This window comes from Ictidomys tridecemlineatus, chromosome 4, assembly GCF_052094955.1.
Source record: "Ictidomys tridecemlineatus isolate mIctTri1 chromosome 4, mIctTri1.hap1, whole genome shotgun sequence".
NCBI lineage: Eukaryota > Metazoa > Chordata > Mammalia > Rodentia > Sciuridae > Ictidomys > Ictidomys tridecemlineatus.
Window position 1 is genome coordinate 1,206,894 of NC_135480.1, and position 16,661 is coordinate 1,223,554.

The following is a 16,661-nucleotide window of genomic DNA, read 5'->3' on the forward strand; positions in this document are numbered from 1 at the left end:
ACCCAAGTAGAAGAGCAGAGAAGGACTCTGGTACTGGACAGAGACATAGGATATAGGTCAGAGGGACAAGGCACTACTGGGGAAGGGTAAGCCCTGGAACCTGTGAGGTACGTCTGATTGTTGCCAGGCTGGGGAAACCCGAAGACTGGCGTGAACTCCAGGGCATAATAAGACATCACACCAAAACCAGGAGTTCAGGAAGAGGCTGGGCTGCTCTAGAAACTGCTGTCGGCACTTCCATCTCTGAGTCAAAGCGGGTTCAACACAACTGTTAAAATTGGCAACGCAGGGCGGAGCCCTGACTCCAACAGGCAGCAGGGAGACTGCCGCCCTGTGGACAGCTCAGAGCCAGGCGCCACTGAGCTGGCAGAGAGGAAGGGCAAGTCCTGACTCGCTCACACTCACAAAGGCCGCTTCTGGAGCCTCTCCCAGAGAAGCCTGGTTTGTGATGGTTACGTCCAGGTACATTCATCTGGGGGCTACCTATGGCTTCAGGGCCTTCTCTGCACTGAACCAAGCTCCTTGAGCATCTTTTCTCCTTCCTCAGTCCCACTGTCTTCCCATCGCCAAGGAAGGGGCCATCCCATGGTCTCAGACACTGGCCTGTTAGTGTGCCTCAAGGTGAGTAGGGCCTCCAGAGAGCAGCGCTGCCCCTGCCCCTTAGGCCACCATTTAGGGACATGCACTGAGGTGCTAACCCTCAGGCTAGCAGGATTGGGAACTGATGGCCCTCTTCCTCCCTCCATTTCCCCAGCCCTTGCACCAGCTGTTCCCACAAGGTTCCCCACACACCCCACCCACACCAGACGGCCATCAGCATGTGCGGACGAGGTTTGTGTCTCCAGGCTTCCCTGGCTCACCCTCCATGCAGCCAGGGCCATCTGCAAGGCCCCTCAATGGCTGCTCAAGCCCCTTCCCACTTCCCAAGGCACTGGCTCCTGCCTCTGGCTGCTGCTGGGAGTACTGGGCCTGGGTATCTCCCCCCAGGGGCTGCTTCTCTCTCTAAAAGGCAGCATCTGATGACCAGAGCTGTTCAACTTCAATGTAAACCAAACCATTCATCCTTTCCTGTATGTTAGTACTTTCCAGTCCTAATTAAGAAAACTTTTCTTAATCTAAGGGTCAAGATCTCAAACAGTGCCATCCCTGCCCCCCAAATATGATGCAAACCATAATGTGAGCCATGGGTATAATTTTAAACTTTCAATCACCACATTTAAGAAGTCAAAGAAGTTGGGTGTGGTGGTGCAAGCTGGTAATCCCAGCAGCTTGGGAAGCTAAGGCAGGAGGATCACAAGTTCAAAGCCAGCCTCAGCAACTCAGTGAGACCCTGTTTCAAAATTAAAAATAAAAAGGGCTGGGGATGTGGCTCAGTGGTTAAGTTAGGTGCCCCAAGTTCAATCCCCAGTACCAAAAAAAAAAAAAAAGGAAAAAGGGGGGGGGGGAAGCAGCTGTAGCAGCAACAGCAGCAAAAAAAAAAAAAAAAAAAGATGAAATTGATTTTGATGTATTTTATTTAACACAAAGATCTAAAATGTTACCCTCCTGACATGCAACCAATATGGAACAACACGAAGAGGACATCTTCCAATACTCTTTTCTAGTCCAGTGTTTTCTACAGGACTTTGCTAGAGGACATACTGGATACTCCTGGCATTGCGTTCCACTGGTTCAGCTCTTCTTTCTATGCTGTGAGGCTTAAATTTAAAATCCAGAGTTTTTAAATACCGACAGATACCTGGCATGGCTCATCAAGGCTTGCAGTCAGCATCTCTCTCTCCCTCTCTTCTCTCTCTCTCTCAGTCTCATTAACATCTTTCACTTAATTCCTGTTTTCACAGAATCAGCCTCTGGCCTAACAAATCTCTCCTTGAGGCTTCCCCTCCTGTCTGGCTGGCCAAGCACCATCTCCCTCCTCCTCCCACCACACGGTTTGTCAAAGGCACGCTGAAGGCTCAAAACTGCTCTGGTCTATCTGCATCTGGCAAGTCTTGCAATACTTGTGTTATCTTTCAGTGAAAGCCATTTTCTAAGTCTTTGTCCCACCAGTTACTCAGAAGTGTGCTTCTATAGTGACCTCTAAAATGAAACTACAGAAAGAAATTGAAGACCTCAGAAGATGGAAAGACTTCCCATGCTCATGGATAGGCAGAATTAATATGATTAAAATGGCCAGACTACCAAAACAGTATACAGATTCAATGAAATCCCTATCAAAATACCAATGACATTCTTCATAGAACTGGAAAAAGCACTCCTAAAATTCATTTGGAAGAATAACAAGAGGCCCAGCACAGCCAAAGCAATCTTGAGCAAGAACAGCGATGAGGGAAGCATTACAATACTCGATCTCAAATTATACTACAGAGCTACTGTAGCAAAAACAGCATGGTACTAGAATCAAAATAGATGTGAAGACCAATGGAACAGAAGGCACCAAGACAAACCCAAATACTTACAACATCTGATTCTTGATAAATGTGCCAAAAATGCATGCTGGAGAAAAGACAACCTTCTTAACAAATGGAACTGGGAATACTGGATATCCCATTCAGAAGAATGAAATTAGATCCTTATCTCCTACCTTGCATGGAAGTAAAATCAAAGTGATCAAAGACTTGGGAATTAGACCAGAAACCATGCAACTGTTAGAAGAAAACATAGGGTCAAATACTCTATCATACAGGTGCAGACTTCCTCAACAAAACCCCTAAAGCTCAAAAAATAAAACCAAGAATCAATAAGCAGGAAGCCATCAAACTAAAAAGCTTCTGTACAACAAAGGAAACAATTAAGAGACTAAAGAGAGAGTCTACAGAATGAAAAAAAAATCTTTGCCAGCTACTCTTCTAACAGGGGATTAATATTCAGAATATATAAAGAACTCAAAAAACTTGATGCCAAAAAACAAATAACCCAATTAATAAATGGGCCAAAGAAATAAGTAGAAACTTCTCAAATGGAAATAGAAATGACCAACAAATATATGAAAAAATGTTCAACTTCTCTAAAAATTTAGGGAAATGCAAATCAAAACCAAGATTTCATTTTAACAGTCACAAACAATAATAAATGCTGAAGAGGATGTGGGAGGAAAGGTACATTCATACTTTGCGGGAAGGAATGTGAATTAGTACATCCACTATGGAAAGCAGTGTGGAGATTACTCAAAAATCTAGGAATGGGTCCACCGTACAACCCAGCTATCCCACTCCTCAGTATTTATCCAGAAGAACTAAAATCAGCATAGTATAGTGACACAGCCACTTCAATATTTAGAGCAGCACAATTTACAGGAGCCAAATTATGGAATCAACCCAGAAGCCAACAACAGATGAATGGAACAAGAAACTGTGGTATATAAACACAGTGGAGTTGTACTCAGCCATAAAAAAAGGAAAAAAATACTGGCATTTGCTGGTAAATGAATGGAAATCGAGAGAATATTTTAGGAGAAATAAACCAGACTCAACTCAGAAAATCAAGAGCCAAATGTTCTCTTTCATATGTGGAAGCCAGAGTAAAATAAGGGAAAGAAGATGGTAGGGAGGGGAGTGGATATCTTAAAGATCTGAGAGAGATCATGGGAGTAGAGGAAGGAGGACAAGAAGGGAGGAAGCAAGGGTAAAGGTAGAAAGACGGCATGGAGTCAACAAGAGCTGGTCGCACACCTACATGAACGTACCCCAAAGAATTTCACCTGTATACATACATATGTGTGTGTGCATACACATATATGAATAAAAAAACAATCAAACTTAAATAGATAAAGCTGTGAAGGGAAGATCAACAGGAGGAAAGGCTATGGGGGATGGGGGAGAGAAGAGGGAGGGGAAAGGGAAGGGGGGAATGGGAACTGAAATCAAATGCCTTGCATGTATATTGTTTTGTTAAAATGAACCCAAATACTATGTATAATTATAACGCTCTAAAAATTTTTAAAAATTAAAAGAAAGAAATGTGACTCCTTATGTCTAAGCCTAAGGAGTTACTACCTCTGTCAATTTCCAGTTTAATGCTGCTTTGGTCAGGAAGGAACACAGTTCAAGTAATTTCACGACACTGAGACTAACTGAGGTCTAGGCCAGAATCTGCAAGTTTCTCAGAGTTGGTGAAGGGGCATGTGGCCCACAGGTGGTATGCTCTCTGCTCCCTGAATCAGCCCAGATGTGTTCCTGGGCCACACACCTCATGCTGACTCTGGGCTAGAGCCAGATGAGCTGCAGGACAGAGCCCCCTCCCTGACATTACTGAGGACTTCCCTGCAGCTCGGCCAGCATGGCTGCTGTGTCCTCCCCCAGGGCCCGGGGAAGAAGAGGAGGGGCACACCAAGACAACTTCCTTCAGGTGACTGGAAAGCTCCACCTGCCCCATCTGTCCAGGTCCCAAGGTTACTGGCACAGAGGGGCTGGAACTGAGGTACCCAAGAGCCAGCCAGAGAAGTCATGCAGGGTCTTTGTGCAGAATCAGGTAGGCAAATGGAAGTTCCAAGGCTCAGGCCGGGTGAGCTAATAGAAGAAGGGACATCCGAGAGAGGGCTAGCCAGGCTGCAGCATGGCTGAGCATATGGGGTGAGGCTGGAGGGAGACGGCTCTGGACTTCATCCCACAGGCAACAGAGTCTGCCAGAGGGTCTGCTAAGTAGGAGGATGACAGGCTCAGTCTCTTCTATGATGGCTTTGTGGAGGGTTCAAGTCAATGACCAGGACACAGATCCCCTCTGCCTTAGGCACCTCTCCTAAGAGGAAGGGGCCACAAGGTGGGTCAGCCCAGGAAACCAACAGGCTTCTGGACCAGACCCTCCAGCCAGGAGCTGGCCCAGGGCTTCAGGACACAGTGCAACCCTAGTCTCTCTCACCAGGGACATGGCCAGGGTCCTTATCTTAAAGGGTCTGATCATTGCTCTAGAGTCCTACAAATATCATTTCAGGGAACATATAATTTTTTTTTTATCAGAAATGACATAAAATAGCAGTGCTAGGCTGGGGATAGAACTCAGTGGTAGAGTACTTGCCTAGCATGCACACACACATATACAAAGAAGACAGAAAGAAAAACTACCCACAGCAGTGCTCCCGTCCCATCAACTGCACCTGGCAAGTAACACCAACACTCAGAAGGGCAAGGGCCCAGGACTTCCTACCCTTTCCCACCTATCTGGGATGGGAGGACCTGGCTGTGAAGACAGCAGAGTCAGCAGGGAGCACTGACAAGCCTGGGAACAGCTTTGGGTGCCTCTTGATCACACCCCTGGGCCACTGGCTAAAAACAAAGCCCCAGAAAAAATGTAGAGATGGTGGCTGTGGGCAGGGCTACCTGACTCTGGAATCACCAGGCTGGGTGGGGCACTCCAGAGGTGGTTCCTCTGTCCCAAGAGGACCAAAGCACAGCACCGCAGGAGCAGCCCTACACCACAACCCACTACACCCCACCACACCTGCAGGTACACAGAACACCTGAGCCCAGCACCCTCACTGCCTGCAGGGCCAGGAACATGGTGAAAGCTTACAAGGACCCCCTCCTCCCCTAAGCAAATGCAGCTTGTACTGCAATGGCTGCAGGCACAGTCCCTGCCTGCCAGCCAGGGACCACTATGCTCACACAGCAGAGGCAGTGAGGGAGACCCAGACCTGACACAATAACCCACGTCACAGCTCCGGACACAGAACATTGTGGCCTGATCTGTGGGACAGCCAAGGCGATGCCTTAGACCACTGTGTGCTAGCCTCAGTCCGTCCCATCCCATTTGCCTTGCTGTGCTGGCAGGGGCAGGGAGGACACTGGGCACAAAGAGGCAGATGTGAGATGGGCAGGCGCTGTCAGCAGACCTCCCTTACCAGCCCTTTGCTTGTGTGCCATTCCACATGACTCCCAAATGTGGGCTGGACAACTGGACAGCCTGGAACATTGCCATATGCACATGAGAGCTGTTCAACCCAGAGCATGGGAGGAGCCTACTGGAGGTGGGCAGCTATGGGCCCCACCCAGTGCAGCCAGACTGTCACCTCCTGGAATGCAAGCTGCACAATAGCCTGGACTAGACAGGCCTCCCCTCCAGTCTTCCTGGCGGGGACACAAGCATCTTACACCCCGTGACTGCTTACTGGCTGTAGGATACGGTAAGCTGTAGGACACAGCTTTAGCTCAAAGTTCAGAATAACTGTCCCTGATAATGGGATGGTTTGCTTTTTGCTTTCTGTTCTTTTTCTATGCTTCCTATTTCTGTGATGGACATGTAATGCCAAGTCCCACAAGACAAGACCTTGTCCTGTTCCGGTGTCATGTGCACAAGACTCAAGACATACCCATTAGCATTCCACAAGTGCAATGGAGGGTCCTGAGTGTGTCCCCACAGCAGCTGTGGGAAGAGAAGCGGGGGCACACAGGCTGGAGGGCAAGGAAGCCAAGCATGGGGCGGAGGAGTGTCATTAGGCTGGCCTCTCCCGGTCCCTCTGACAGCAGCGCATGGACCACCAGGAAATGGCATGTCTACACAGACACAATGCAGACTCTCGAGGGAACTCACACCGCAAATCTGTCTTTCTAAGCTGCCAGAAAGGACCCAGTTCCACCCAAGACTGGTGGCATCTTTCCGGAAATTGCCCCTTCTTGTACTGACACAGTGGAAGGCCCTAGTGACTTCTCTTATGCACCTTCCCTTCTGTCCTAAACATCAACATGAAACACAACAACAGTAACAATGGCCACCTCACCTTCCTTCCTGGCCACAGGTGCTGGTGCTGTGCTGGGAGCCCTGCAGGAACTGGCTTGCCCCACCCTCCGCAGGCAAAGAAAACAGCTTATTCCTGCGCCACAGGCAGAAAGCAGTCAGTGAAAAGGGGTGCTGTGGAGGCTACCTGCCAGGGCCAGCAGCAGGACTCTGCCCTGACCACTACACCCTTACCAGCCAACCCACCGGACACCGTTGCAAAAGCACTCACCCAGATGAAGCCAGCGCACCAGGTATCCTGCTGCTGAGCCCACAGTGCCCGCCACTCTGCTGTACAGGGCCTGGCTTGGTGGCACCCGCTCCTGTGTGTCCCTCCCTCGTTAGGACTGCTGGCCTGTGCTGAGTGCTCACTCACTGGTGAAGCCCATGGGGTCTGCTGGGAGGTGCAGCCAAGGAACACGGCAGGGTCCATCAGGCTGTGGGCAATGCAGACACATGCAAGAGATAAGCAGCCCCTACAGCAGCTTGACCACACAGCAAAGTGCAGAGTCGCCAGTGGGACTTCTTAAAACGCCAGAGCAGGCTGTTGGCCAGCACGGCCCCTTCCTCCTTCACCCCCAGGACGCGGCAGCTTCTTGGCATCCCACAGTGCTGCAGCAGATCAGTCTAGGCTGTGCAGAAAGCACAGTCCTTCAGATCTGGGCCTAGGGCACAGGAACTCTTCCTAAACAAGGAACCATCCCAGCTCCTCTCTCCAAGACATCTCCTTGTCTCGCCGTGCCCTGACAAGGTGACACTTCCAGCCTGAAAGCCAGTGGATCTCAGTTCCCCAAGTCACAAATCTGTCAGGCCAAGCCCTGTGCGGTGGGCACTCAAAGAGGTCAGAGATGGCACCTGGCCCTAGGGCCCAATGATGGCACAAAACTGGATGCCTGACTTGCCCACTGAATCCTCTCACTTGGACCCCTCAGCCCGCAGGCTGACCTAATGGGGAGACAGCCTGACCAGGTAGGGAGCAGCCTTGCCCAGGAGGCGTATTTGTTTTAGCAGCTTCTAGTTAATGAGTAGCTGGTACTGGGTAGTGACCACCAGCTCCTCCCATCTCCCAGAGGAACTGAGGGCAGCCCAAGGGCATTGAGAAAGCCAAAACCCACCTAAAGCCTCCGGTCCAGCAGCCCATCAGAGTAGGTCAGCAGCTGCCTGCTGAAGAGGACAGCTGCACCTGCTGCCAGCCGGAGCCAAGCCTCTGCCCACTGAGTCTCCCTCAGACACCCTGGTCCTCCCAAACAACTGCTCGACAGAGTCAAGGCATCAAGCTGAGCTGCCAGCCCCACCCAATAGGACCCGCCAGTGTCCCCACAGCCTCCCACCCTTTGAAGGCACGTGAATTGGATGTTATTTGCAGGCTGTGGCATGGTGGTGGCACTAGCCTACGTCGTCGTGGGAGGACAAGAACAAGGCAGGAGGAAAATCCCAGGGCAGCCTGCAGGCGCACAAACTGACCAGGCGCAGAAGCAGTTCAGGAGCAAAGACAAGCACATGGCAGAGGATAAACACTTCTTCCTCACACCCTCCAGCAACCCTGACAGAAACTGGCCAGGACAAAGGGTAGCACTGCTTCCCAGGCAGACAGATGGCCGGCCCCTAAGGGAAGGGCCAAGCATCCAACATGGGCATGTGTCCCCATTCCAAAGTGAGGTGCCTCCTTTCAGAGGGCACTGTGGACAGGAGGGCTCAGAGCAGATGTCCATTCATGGGCCTCACTGCCTTGCCCTGCACTGCTGGTCACAGACCTGACCTCAAAAAATGCTGAGGGAGGGAAGGAAGGAAGGAAGGCAGGAGAAGAGCAGACTAAAGGCAGGGCAGGCACGTGTCACACCTGCTTAGAAATCAGGGAGGAAGAGGCAGTCAGGAGGCAGTCAGGGCTCCCAAAGGAGTTGGGAAGGGGCAAAGGGCCTGGCATGCACCATGAGGCTGCATGTCCTTTGGGGAGCCATGCTGACAGGACCAAGCAGGACAGAGGAAGCAGATCTGCCTGCAGAGGGCCTGAAAGGCCAGGCTGAAGGCAGCACAAAGTCACCACAGGGAGGCACAGGGCAGCACTGCTGTCAGCACAATGCAGGACACTTCTGTGGGAAAGCCTCCAGCCAGACAAACAGAGTGGGGGCAGGGACAGGTGTTGTCCAGGTGAAGGGAGTAAGCCAGCCTGCTGCAGGCAGGCAGAGGGATGGTCCTTCTAAAACACTCAACCAAAGAATAAGGCAAGCCCCCGGGAGAGGCAGGCTGGGGCGAGTGCAGACGCACACTTGGCTCACCACAGTTGCCTTGGTGCTTCTGTGCCGCTCCCACGGGTGCTGACGCTTGAATATGCGGTGCAACTGTGTCCTGTGAGGCACACAAGGAGAGCTCCCAGAGTGACAGGTAGAAGAGTGGCCCCAGGTAAGAGGGCCTGGCCACAGTGCTTGGGGCCACAGGGCAGCAGGTACTTAAGTCGGCCTCAGCAGCCCTCCAGCATCCACACAAGTACTGGGGTCAGATGCAACCTCCACTCAGGGACGGGACCAGGTAGTGAGAACCCAGATAGCCCCCTCACTCTCAGCCTGGCCATCTCCTTGAAGCAGATCCTTTACAGAACTCCACTAGAAAGAGGCACCACCTCAGCAGTGCTCAAAGTAGCTACTCACACAACGGGCCGGCCCTCCAGCCCAGGCTTCTGTAAGGGGTGAGGACCCAAGAGCCAAGACAGCTCTGCAATTGCCCCAAAAGAGCAGGTGGCGCAGAGTCAAGGTGCTGTGATCATGACTTGTGTGCTCTCAAGAACCAGTGCTGCCTGTGTGGGACAGGCTCCAGGGGAGATGAAGCCGTCAGCTCAGTGAGGATGGGTGAAAGCAGAGCAGGGGGCCCACATCTGGCTGCACACTGCCCTTCACAGGGTGGAGAGGAAAGGCAGAGCTGCCCTAGGGGAGCACCCAGGCCTGAGTGCTGGCTGCCTAGGCCCATATCCCACCAGGCAACTCCAGGCATATCAGAAAGGCAGCCCTTGCACACTCAGGGGTCTGGGATGATGTGTGGAGGGCTAAAGTCCAGCTGTCACTTTCACCCTCTGAGGGCCCACACTTCCAGTGTAAGCAGCCTTTCTGAAATAAGTAGATATCAAGGCAACCATAGCAATGGACAGGAACAGAGATGAGTTCTCCCCACCTCAGCTTAAGGGTACCTAAGACTGCCTCCTGACAGCCCAGCACAACACTCAACCCACCATGAGGACTCTCACACCCTCCAGACCCTGCTAGTAAGGTCCAACTCAGTCACTTCAAGGGAAGCACACAAGCTGCCCACCTGGGCCCTGAACCCTACTCTCCACACTGTCATGCACAGGAATCAGTCTGCCTGCACCCTCTCCTGACTCCTCACCTGCCCTGGAATGCTGAGAACTGTCACTGGCCCAGCATCCCCACTTGTACCTCCACTGCCCCTGAGTCCCCTGTCAAGAAGCAGGCTGTCCCCTTCCACTCCTGCCCCCAAATCCGGGTGCTCTGATTCCTTGACCAACAAAAAGCTGTGGAGGCGAGGCTCTCATCCTCCAGCGCACCCACTGAGGCTCTTCTGGTGGAGGCCCAGCACCAAGAGCCTGAGAGCGACAGTGCCCGAGCAGTGTCCAGGCCCACAGGGGACCCTGGGCAGTACCGCAAGCACATGGTGTCCCTCACCGTCATGCCCCCTGAGCTTGTGCAGAGCTCCACAAGGTACAAGACCACAAAAGAATCAACAAGGCTGACCTGAATCCAGCTCTGAGAAAAACAATGCCATTCCTCTGCTCACTATTTGTATTCCAGAAAACAGTTACTCTTTACTTTAAAATTAATATTAACATATTCTGGGTTCTCATCCTTTCTAAACGAATTAGAGATTTTTTCAACTTAAATTTTTTTTTAGTTGTAGAAAGACACAATACCTTTATTTTGTTTTCATGTAGTGCCAGAATCAAACCCAGTCCAGTGCCCTGTGTGTGCTCAGCAATCACCCTATCACTGAGCCACAACCCCATCCCTCACTTTCAATTCCTAAAACAGTGAGTACTGACCATAACTATCTACGCAAGCCCTGTGACCTTTAGAGTGTGAAGAGTCCTGCAGCGGAGTTGGAGAGCCTACTCCAGCTGAGGGGACCCTCCGTGGGTAAGAGTCTTGCTCCACGGGGAGAGAGGCCTGGAGCAGACCCAAGTTCCCCATGGAGAGGCACTGGAGCAAGGTCCTCCAGGCCTGCCAGCCCCCCACTGCTGGAGGCAGCACAGGAACAACCTGAGGGTCGGGGCTGGAGCCTGAGAGAAGAATCCTGAGTTAGCATGTTCCAAGGAGGCTGACGAGCAGGAGCCGACGACGAGCAGGAGCCCACCCTGGCCCCAGTCAGGGCCTCAGAGCCATGCCAACGCTAGAGATTTACCTGTGTGCAGAGCCACGGCCTGGCCCCTGCCCCTGCCCCTGCGGCACACTGACCTGCAACCTCATGGAGCTGGTGTTTTACTTTTGGGAGTGGAACCCCTGAGCCAGCTTGCGCTCCCTGAGCATTTGCCTAGCATGTGCAAGGCCTGGGTTCCATCCCTAGCACTGGAGAGAGAAAAAAAAGAGTGTAAAATTGTGCTTTCTGCCCAGACCCACCACTGCTTCAAAGACACAGCCGATGACAGACAACAGGGCATGTGGGGAGGACTCATGGCCCTGGCTGTCGCAGTTCACAAGCCGAGCTGAGGCAGACCCACGGCGCTCTGCACACGTGCACAGAAACAGGGCCGGGAAACACATGCTTCCTGTCAGCCCTTATACCTGGGAGATCTACCACTGGATTCACCAGCCTAATATGTAAACATCACTATTCCCTAAACAACGCTATTTACACAGCAGTTAGTTTGTGTCAGGCATGACAAATCACCTAGAGATGACTAAGTACACAGGAGGGCCTGCATAGGTTCTATGTGAATAAACACCTTTATGTAAGGAACTCAGTCTTAAAAGGTTTGGTATTCCAGGGTCCTAGGACCAAGCCTCCCAGGGATACCAAGAGATGACTATATAAAATTGCAAGTTTATAATATTTCCCATTTAACATCAGGGGGTCTTTGTTGGTTGATTATATTTCATATTATTTCATATTGCATCTTTTACAGGAAGGGGTCCAGGGATTGAACTCAGAGGCACTCAACCACTAAGCCACATCCTCAGCCCTATTTTGTATTTTATTTACAAATAAACAAAATTTGCTTACTGCCTCACCTTGATAAGGCTAGCTTTGAATTCACAATCCTCCTGTCTCAGAGCCTCCATAGCCACTGGGATTACAAGCATGCGCCACTGCGCCCAGCTCATGTTGCATTTTTTAAAACCTGGTTACTATGTGAAAGCTAGAGAGGAAAAAGGAAAAGAAAGGTGGGGGCTGAGGGTCTCATGAAAATCAAAGGGAGATCAGTAGAGGAAAGGGATTGGGGGTGGAGAAAAGAAGGGAGGGGGAGTGCTGGGGAGTGATACTGGCCAAATTCTATCATTTTTTTGTATGCATGTATAAATATATGACAATAAACCCCACCGTTACGTATGAATATAATGCACCAGTTAAAAACCGTAGAAAAATGACAGTACCAGAAGAAAAGTAAATAGTAAATAGAAGCCTGGGTACTGGCACCACTGATGAATCTGGTCAATCCACAACTCTCCTAGGACAGTCGCCAGAGATGAGCCCAACAGGACCTTGGCTGTCACCCCAGAGCCATGCTTAGGCTCCCTGCTCTCTTGTCTACGGCCTAGCCCCCCCTCCACACGCCTGCCTCTCCACAGCCAGCAGGAAGTGCAGCAAAGCGCTGGCTGCACAGGAGCCAGTGTGAACGCAATCCCCTGGCTCAATTAGGGACAACCCACTCATCAAAAATAGTAAAGACCACACTCAACTGTAAAATACAGAATATAAACAAGTCCCCAAGTTCACAGTGGCCTGGGGAGGTGGCAGACAGCCACCTCTCGCAATCTCATGGCATCCTCGGGGACCTCTCAGGACTTTCCCATCCCTACTTCCCTACTCCCAACAGCAGGGAAGCTCCCCTGGGCGGGCCCCTCAACTCTGCTTACCACAGCACAGGACACAGGGGCCACTCAGTTCAACCACACTGGCTATACAGTCTCATATCTCCAATGCCACTTACTGCTTGTCACCTGGCACCCAGCTTACCACACATGGCCCCAAGAGAGCAGACCGTGGAGTGGGAAGACAGGTGGCTGGGAGAAGACCTGAAGCAGCTCTGTCAGCAACAGCAGCCTCTGTGGAGGAGAGGACCCGGCCAGAGCCACGAGAGCCAGACCCCACAGGGACAAGCCAAGCGTGCTCACACTACGCCTGAGCTAATTTTACACCCCTGGGCTCACCCCCAGGGCAGCTCCAGGCTCAGGCATCTGGCTCCTCAGGGCCACCTGGCACACAGGCCTTTCCAGACTAGGGACCCAGCCTAGCAAGTAAGGAGCTGAATGTCACAGTGCAGATTCCCCAAGGGCTCCCAAGGCTGTTCCTTGTGCCAGGGTGGGGTGGGAAGTGAAGGGGTGCTACTGAAGGAACTAAGAAAAACCCCTGACCCTGAAAAGGACACAGGCAACAAGTAGAGTACAGACCTCCTCTCCTGCCTCCAGATCTGCTGCCTCCCCTGCTCCACCTCTGTGGGTACTCCCTGTCCTCCTGCCACACCAAACGCTCAAGCTCACCCAAATCACCACCACCCAACCCGGCAGCTACAAGCTCAACCACAGCACCAAACATGTGATGTGGACTTAATTGTATCCCTGCTGCCCCAGGAAATGTCCACCAAGGACCACAGGGAACCACGGCTAAACCACGCAGCCAGGTAGCTGTGCATTCTGACAGAACCCCGAAGAGAAGGAACCAGGAGAGAGGAACGTGTGCACAGCCAGGTCCAGGGCAGAGATGTAGGGCCCACACCCCTCTGGACGCCTTGCCAGCACCTCCTCCTTCTCTCCTGAAGCGTCCACATTTCATTTTGTTCAATTGTTTCTACTTCCGTGTTCCAGGCACTGTCCCACAGAACTGCAGTGAGCACTGCGGGTGTGCCCCGGCTACATAAATCCTGTGCAGAAAGAACAACAAACATGAGGCAGGCAAAGACTAGAAGGCACCTCTACCCAGACAGGCAAGAATAATGTGCACCACTTTCTCTCCTGGAGCAGCGGCAGGAGGCTGGGCACAGGGATCCCCCCAGGAAACAGGCCATCCCTTTGCAACTCCCCAGCATGCCCCCAGCAGCCAACCAGAAGCAGCAGAGGAGCAGACAAGGGCCTGGGTATGCTCACCCTCCACAGGCTCTTCAGGTTGAACCCCACACAGTACCACACAGTAATATCTACACAAACACAGGAAGCGGGGTTTGAGTGTTTCCATGGCCACTGCATGGACAACACAGGAAATGCGGGGCATCCAACATCCACCTCCTGCACCTGATGACCATGGCAGAGACCACAGCCTCTCCTGTTTTTATAAAAGCGCCTCAGTTTTACAGGCAAGCACAACCTCATTCGGAGTCCTAAGCATAACGTTGCTAGCAAGATCTGGCAGGCAGTCCTGGGCATTGGCTTTCCTAGACCCTGGGAAGAAGCCTTGCCAAGCAGGTAGTGGGTAGAGTCCCTGTGAAGGGCAAACACCAGCCTCACAGGTGCCTGACATGCATGTACTGGTTCATGCTGCCACTGCCTACCAGCCCTGCACAGCAGGGCCTTCCTGTGGCACCTCCAACAGGCTCACACCATGCCCATTTCCTACTGCTACAAGGACATTTGGTGTGGAAACTTCTAGGGGATGCTCCAAGCAGGACACAAGAGAGATGAAGTGTTGCTGAGGGTGTCCTGGTGCACACAGCACTGGTGACCACTCTCCTCTTTAAAGGGAATCCAAAAACAACATCCTCTCAACAGAAACCTCTGCAAACCCAGCCCAAGAGCCCTATAGAAAGATGGGCTTCTGCGATCACAGCTTGCAAAGGACTGGCTGGCTGCTGGGCAGCCTGGCTGCATGGCCCTCTTCCAGCATGCTTCTGCACGGCTATTCCTGCTTCCTGGACACAGCGCTCCTCGTGTCTCCTTGGAAAATCCTTATGCACCCTCCTCACTATCTCCGCCATGCTTCTGTTGCACGTCCTTGCCCTCCTCTGCCAGTCTGAGAACCTGAAAGCACTGATCTTGGAGCCCTTCAGGGCAGCCAGAGAGTTTGGGACCCAGGAGACCCCGGCTGAGGAAGAGGCCAGGCTCACTGCCAAGAGGGGCTGAGTCACAATAGCATCAATCATGACTGCAGAGTGGACACAACCCAGAGGTCCATCCACGGGTGAATGGAGGAGCATAATGTGTGTGCCTCCACATAGCGATCTCATGTGGCAGCAAAAAGGACAAACCACTGGTATGCACAACACAGCCGGTCTTTAAAAGCGGTACACAACACGACCAGTCAAAGCCAGACATCCTGATTCCTTCAGTGTGAAAGGCCTAAACCTTAAATACCCGGAGGCAACGTCACCTCCAGCAGAGAAGGCGACACAATGGACCAGAAGGTTCTCAGGGAGTGACAGCAATACTCTAAAATTAAACCAGGATGATGGTTACGAAAGCCTGTAATTTTCCTAAAAGTTATTTAATTGTACACTTAAAACAGCCAAACTTTGTGGCATGTAACTGATACCCCAGGAAGCCGCTGAAACAAAGCAAGACTCCAGCCAGTCCAGTCAGTGTCAGCTACTGGAAACAGCACCTGTGAGAGAAGCAGGGGCGTGCAGGCTGGCCACCTGCACACAGGCCTTCCTTCAGAGCACAGGGCTGCTGAAGGCAGCCCTAGACAGGCCGTGAGCCCTGGGGCCTCGCATCAAATACCTGTCAGCTAAGTAAAAATCACACCTTCAACTGCACTCTGTCCGGAATGGTCGACACGAAGTTCCACCTCCTCTTGCCAGCACCAGAGAGCTCCAAAGGCACCTCAGCACCCCACGTGCAGCCTGGAGAGCAGCAGAAGCGTGCCACTGTGTAGGCACCTGCTGTGCCACAAGAGCCAGGGTTGCCCCAGGAAGGCTCCCCTGAGGCCTGGCACAGAGGGTGAGGGCTCATGGCTGGGATGGCCTGAAGGGAGGGCCAGTTAGCTCCCATCACTCAGGAAGGAGGAAGTTTTTCTTCCTCTGACTCCCAGGTGCTCAGGAGCCTCTGTATTGTGCTTTCCGTTAGATAAAATTTAAACTACACATGTACCTTCTGTTCACAAATGCCTGCTGCTACCAGCAAAAGAGACAGAGCATCCCCTAAGCACCAAATAGTGCAAGAAAGAGTTCTTCCTCTCCCAGACTTCAGTAGTTTCCCCTGGACAGTGCACCTTCCTCGCAGCCTACAACAGAGCTAAGGCTGACTACACAGGTGGCAACCCTTTTGATTTATAAATTACTTTTTGTAAGAAAAGAAAAGGAAGGAAGGAAGAGAGTTTGGACAAGACTTCAACAGCCAGCTCAGAGCAGCGCCAAGCAGAGGAAATGTACAGGAAGAGAGGCCCAGGGCCACACCTCACAATACTCCAGAAACGTCCTGGCCAGGTCCGGCCAAGTCCTAACGCGCCGAGTTCTGCCCTGGCTTCCCCAGCACATTTCCCTGCAGGGCCTCCCTTCCTGGGAGCAGCTGGAGCACAAGATAAGGCTGCTAGATGCTCAGCAGGCTGGGCGGGCCTCTCCTGGCAAAAGGGCAGATGTGGTTTTCACCTGCTCATCTGCAGACCACTCCTCTGGTTCTAACACCTGTCATACAGAAGGCAGTATGGCTGTTCCCCTGAGTCCACACTTTGCAACCCAATGTGAACTCATCCAAAGAAACTCTTTCTTAAAACAAAAACCTTTTTAAAACATATGCAAACTGTACTCCAAAATACCTTTCACACTGAATAGTTTCAGTTAAGAAAGTATCAAAAAATAGTAAAAA

The 16,661-nt window shown here is 51.8% G+C and overlaps 1 protein-coding gene and 1 long non-coding RNA gene across 2 annotated transcripts in view; both read right to left on the minus strand.

The window, feature by feature from the left end:
• Positions 1 to 16,661, minus strand: part of Mob2 (MOB kinase activator 2) — a 62,772-nt gene that overhangs the window by 44,290 nt on the left and 1,821 nt on the right. The gene's annotated exons all lie outside the window — the stretch shown is intronic.
• LOC144376930 (uncharacterized) lies at positions 4,871 to 14,416 on the minus strand. The gene is made up of 3 exons (XR_013437282.1): positions 8,985 to 14,416; positions 6,941 to 7,145; positions 4,871 to 6,805 (listed from the first exon to the last, which is right to left on the minus strand). It is a non-coding gene; the product is annotated as an uncharacterized LOC144376930 (long non-coding RNA).